Source organism: Trachinotus anak, unplaced genomic scaffold (genome assembly GCF_046630095.1).
Source record: "Trachinotus anak isolate AG129_WGS33_773 ecotype Australia unplaced genomic scaffold, CSIRO_AGI_Tana_v1 ptg000032l, whole genome shotgun sequence".
In the NCBI taxonomy this organism is placed as follows: Eukaryota; Metazoa; Chordata; class Actinopteri; order Carangiformes; family Carangidae; genus Trachinotus; species Trachinotus anak.
Window position 1 is genome coordinate 24,027,854 of NW_027273883.1, and position 6,000 is coordinate 24,033,853.

Genomic DNA, 6,000 nt, shown 5'->3' on the forward strand with positions numbered 1-6,000 from the left:
TTGACATAATCAAATATATGAAGATCATCAGAAACTGGGGGTTTGATTGCACGTCCTCTTGCTTCTTTTAGGTTAGCCAATCAAACTCTCATCATGTATAATAACGCATTTATGGTAGGCAGGGCATCTGCTTGCAAGACAAGTAATATATGGAAATTGCTGTTTTTATGCAGTCATACATGTGCTGCACGCCAAAGAGTGCTGGTTTGCGTCATTCAGGGACTCTGATACGCACACTGATGATATTCTGCATCATTCACATAGACTTCCACACAGTACGTGCCATGAATTGTTATCATCTTGCACATTTCAGATACCAGAGAGACACTGAATAGTTAAGCTTAATGGTTTTAGGAAAAGATTCAAGTTTTAAGTAATCCATGACATCAGAAACATGTCATCATAAAGGGACTATGAAACCTTATTTTTTTCTTATTCAGAATTATGAGATATGCATTAGCAAAGAGAGAACAATGAGAGACTATCTTGACTATTTGTCCATTAAATGACATATAGACAAAGCTCAACAATAAACCTAGATAGCAGGTGACTGGTGACTGGAGCCATGTAGGGAATTCATTACAGTAATTAAAAAGCGTGGCTGGACCAAAATGATGAATGTCAGGTATTGACTCACTGTCACTGTGTGTGTGTGTGTGTGTGTGTGTGTATACTGTTTTTGTCTCAGAGTATACAGGGTTGATTAAAGGTAATGACGCAGGGCCTTCTCGACCTCTTGCTTCTGTTCCAGCTCCACATAATTAGGACTGAGAGAAGGATGGTCTAATCAGACAACTGTAGCTTCCCTCAACAATTTGCCAATGCCATTCAAACAGTCACTCAGCCCTTGACGTCTATGTGGCCTGTCAGTCTGAACAGCAATGGACAAAACACATGTCATTTGCTGTCTGCCCCCAACCAAAGGTTTATAACAAGACTCACCAAAGTAAAAGAAAAAAAACTCTGATGATGCATGATGTCCTTGACTGCCTGACTAAAGGTTGGTATTTATAGTTTGTCTGTTGGATTACCGGTGCAGGGTTCAGGGCTTTACACATCTCTTACAAAGCTCTAAATCAAACTCACAGATTCCACCAGTGATTGCACCCTGAGATCGTCAGATATGACCTGCAATGCTTTCATATGATTGCTTTCTTTTGAAGTATATGTTCCTCCTATTTTCTTGCAACATTTCTGATGAAAAAAATGTATAATATTCCTGCAAAATCCTTTTAGGGATTTAAAGGCTGCTTGGTGTTCTATTATATTTACAGTGACCTTAATGTAATCAGCTTTGATGTCAGTGTAATTCCTAAAATACTGCTACAGTATAATATTTTTTTTATCTTTAATTCTGTGATGATGCCTGTGGATAAAGTTGCTAAAGTTAATGAAAAGAACATTGTAGTTCTGTTGGTTGGGGATTAATATGATATTACTGTGTCCTTTAGCATCCACAAAACAAGAAGAAAATGTTCTTTTAGTTTATTGCTTTGCACACTTTGCTATTCTAATCAGATCTTGCTCATAAACAACATCTGCCCTCAAGCCACACGTAACATCTTCACACTCTTGCACAGAAATGAAGAGCCATTCCTCCATTGCCAGGTCACCTTGACGCCATGTTTGCCATGTGTGCCATGTCTGGAGGCAGCAGTCATTTTTAAGGTGTTGCTTCTCCCCCCTCAGCCCTGACATTCAGCAGATACTCACACAGTGCATTTCATCCTTAGTTACGGGAAACCTTTCCCAAACAACAGATATAGGATGGGACAGCCACTAAAAATGGAGAGCAGAGCAGAGTCTGAGTGCACTCAATAACCTATTATTTTGACATTTCTCACATGCCTCCACTCCTGTTTCTCCTTGTCCAGTCTCAGCTCTTTCCCAAGTAATGTTACTCTGTTTGATCTCAAACCCTGAAAATTGATTTCTTAGAAAAATAAATCACACCACACCAAGCCACTGATGCACACAGAGGGAGACTTTACTTCATGTAGGTCTACGTGAAATCAAATCATAATTGAGATAGCATGGCAGGCGGATAAAAAGCCATTTCCTGTTTGTCTTATCTGTTTTGTCACACAGAGCAGGTTAACTGGGTGACATTTCCGCACTGGGCTATCTGTATCACCAAAGGCCATCGCCAAATACTGCTGTGGCATTCATATCTCACAACATGTGGCCTTGCCTTTATTAAATCCTGACTGAATAGTGGTATGATGGTCCAAAGCCCCAGCTCAAAGGAAAACTACTGTGCTCTCTTGGTAGCTGTGTGTTGAAGCCATGAAGGATAGAAATGTCATTTGGTTGGTCAGGACACTTAGTCTGTTGGTGGACCATTTTGATCTTGACTGAAATATCTCAACAACCACTGGATGTATTACATGAAATTTTACCATGGTCCCAGATGATGGACCCTAAAGACTTAAGTGATCTCCTGAATTTGTATTTGCATTTGAATTTGACCAGTATCAAGCCTCAGGTTTAGCCTACCTGCGCTTACTCCTAATTAGCATGTTCGCACACTAAACTAAACTAGATGTCATTCTTCATCTGTCATCAGTCTAATTTTCAGGTTCAGTGGAAACACAAACAAGAATGTGCAAAAGTAGTGCAGGCCCAGAATGAACAACTGAATAGTATCTAATGGTATTTTTTGCAAGATTGATACGAATTCAGTTTACACGGGTGCATATTGCCTCTAGTAAATAGCCTTATCCCTGCACTGTCAAACACTGACAAAAAGTTTTACCTTCTCCTGCCTATTCTGCCTAGTGCCAAACTAATCAATGGAAGCATCACAACCCTCAGAGGTGTTAAAAACTCAATTGAGGTTTGTGTGACAAAGTTGAACTTTAAACAGTGCAGGTAGCGACTGACTAAAGCCTTAATTAAGGTCCTTGTGGACCCGCAGTTGGACAGCTGTGGACACTACGGACAAGTAGTTGTTTTTATTACACTACTTTCTATTCTGCTTGGAGTCCACTCTGAGTGTCAACAGTGCCTTTGTTGCGTGGTGGCTGTACAGATTTGTCCTTGTACCCTCCAATGCACAAGATGTCCACACAAGGATGTCCGCACAGAAGTACAAGGACGTCCACATCTTGCATGCACCCTCTGTAACAATGTGAAGTAATTAAAGAAAGAGTTCCAATGCCAAAAATTGCCCTCTGTCCCCGTTATTATATTGAATAGGAAGCATGTTTGAAACTGACTGATGTGTAGCTAATTCATTGGTGTGTAATCTGTTACAGTGCACCATGCCATAAACTGCTAACATATTTTGTATGTAATCTTAATGTGCAAAGCCGCTAGTAACTAGCCGATTGTCCATTGCAGTTTAGAAGAAAATGGAAGCAATTTTTTAGCAAAGTTGACAAACCACAATTGGGAATGTTTTGTGTTTCAATTGAGTGATTTTATGTGAATGAATCTGAGTTTTCTCCTCTCAGTATCATTCAAATTAAAAACGGTGATGGATTTCCAGCCTCTGCTAATTGTTGGGACGATATCATCCGCCTCTAGCTATTATACTATTTAACTGATGGCGACAAGGGCATCTGGTGCACGTACTTATGGAAAGGCCACGTATCAGGGAGTTTTTGGGAGATAATAGTCTGCAATGTTTTTGGATGTCATGCGACTATGTAGCCAGGAGGGAAAACCCATTATAAACAGATGGAACAGCTGCTTGACTGTCATATTAAATGGTACAATATCACCAAGAAAGACTCATCGATTCATAAATTTCCTCATCACTGACTAACCGACTAACTAATATTAAATGTTCTTGCTACGTATCTTATACACACCAAGAGGGGGCAGTTAATACAAATTAAACAGCTCAATGTTGTTCCATATTGTTTCCACCATTAATGCCAATGTAAGACATTCAGCATCATGCTAAGATACTATCCACTTTATGACTAGAGAGAGTCTATAGTATCCCTCCAAGAGGGCTGGAGTCACATTAAGTTGTCATTGTAACCATTCCACTGAGCTTTATTTAACATTACAAGCAATATACAGCAAGTATATTCAAGTATTTTCTCTCTGATTCACTCAAATGAGAAATTCATACTTACTGCAATAAGTCTCAAGCCAAATTAATTTGTGCAAGACTGTGTACAGTGCACATTGATGGGTCTGAGAAACAGTACACATATACACACACACTTAATGTTATCGCTCCAATGAAGTGCCTCTTTAACTAACTTCTGATGAATGGATTTGTTATCCCACGAAAAATAAAAATCCGGACAAGAGAGTGTTTAATCTCTAATATCTCATTGAGGATTTTTCTGCTTTGTAATGTATATACCGTATGAAAAGGTATACAGAGGCCATTCCTTTGACAAAAACAAGCAATTTCTCAGGAAACGCACTGTCTATGTATTTATGAGTGAGGTCCAGGGTGTTCAGGAGGGTAGGCATCACAGGCATCAGTTTTCAGACTCCATGCAGCGCTCATTGATTTTAGCCCCTGACTGCTGAAGTGCACCATCAGTCAATACAGTAACAAGTCTTCATTTATACTTGAGAAATGCAGTTTCCAACTCAGTGGGCATGAAGTCCTGGTGTTGTCAATGGGTCAGGAAAGCAGTGGTCTGCATGTGGCCTTGGGCTTCATCCGCCCACGGACTGATACATGAATACCACAGGTCATGACACCACCACTGCACATACATTACATGACAATATAAATGTTAATGCAAGTGCAATCATGACCAGCAACATTTTAAACACATGGGGAATGTTTTTCTGCAACCTAGAGTCCCAACACTGAGCCATTTTGACGTCTATATTGCATTCTCTTCTTTCCGCCCACAGTGATGACTCTATAGTGCACGAGGGCAATCCCTTGGAAAGGTAGCATTGGTTTATATGAGGCTGTCTTCCCCCAAGGCCACACACTTAATGTAGTACAAAAGCCCAAGGTGTTTTCAATACATCACTTCTAGGACTTTACTGTTATTTTGTAGGCCCATACTGATAAAACTATGTACAGAATATTTCCTTGAGTGAAGCTGGCAGCTGATGGTGCAACATTCAAGGGTGTTAGATATAATAGTTCATAAAGCCCATCCGTGAACTCATAGTATCAATTCATCAGCCAACTGAGTGCGTCAGTAAAGCGCTTAGTGAGCTATTTTGCCATTTCATTTATGATCAACTGTATATCTACAGCATATTGTAGTTGTATTCAGACAGGATGTACAGCACCTCTGTGGGGTAAGTGAGTTACTTTTATATGCAGTGCTGTCACATTAAATTCCTGTTTTAGTGATTTACAGTGAGTTAATAGTGTCCTTTACCTGCTGTATTATAATAATATTCCAATATAATATAACGTACATACACTGTGTGTTTGACAGGTCAGTTTTCTCATTACCCTACTCTGCTTTATCATTGATTTTCTTCCCTTTTTAGCTCCAACTGTCATTTGTTTCTTTAATAGTCATGCAGGTACTACCAGTAGGTAACTGTGCAGTTACTGTGGCCTTCTAACATCTATTTTTAACTAATTAACTGCAGCTGCCACTACTAGGATAGCCTATATGATGAGAAATAAGTTAGTAGAGTAAAAAATACATATGTCAGTTGATTCTGTCAACTAAATATCAATCAATTTAAAATTTCCATTTCAAAGTTTATTTCTTTTTGATTTAACTTCCACCAGAGGTAGGAAGTAACTAACCTAAGTACATTTGCTCAAGAGCTGTACTTCATTGCATTTTTTTAAAACCAACTTGTGCTTGTGTCTTTACATTTTATTCCTCTTTCTGCTTATATTCCGCAACATTTCACAGAGGAATAGTAGATAAAGCATGTCCTCCCTTCACTGCTGCTACTGTATGATGCTCATCCCTGCACAACATCCTAGGATGACAGCCCCCCCCCCCCCCCCCCCCCCCCCCCCCCCCCCCCCCCTCCAGGCTGGGACGCCTGCTTGGTATGGTCCGCTCCTCCCCTATCTTACGTCTCACTAATGGTAGT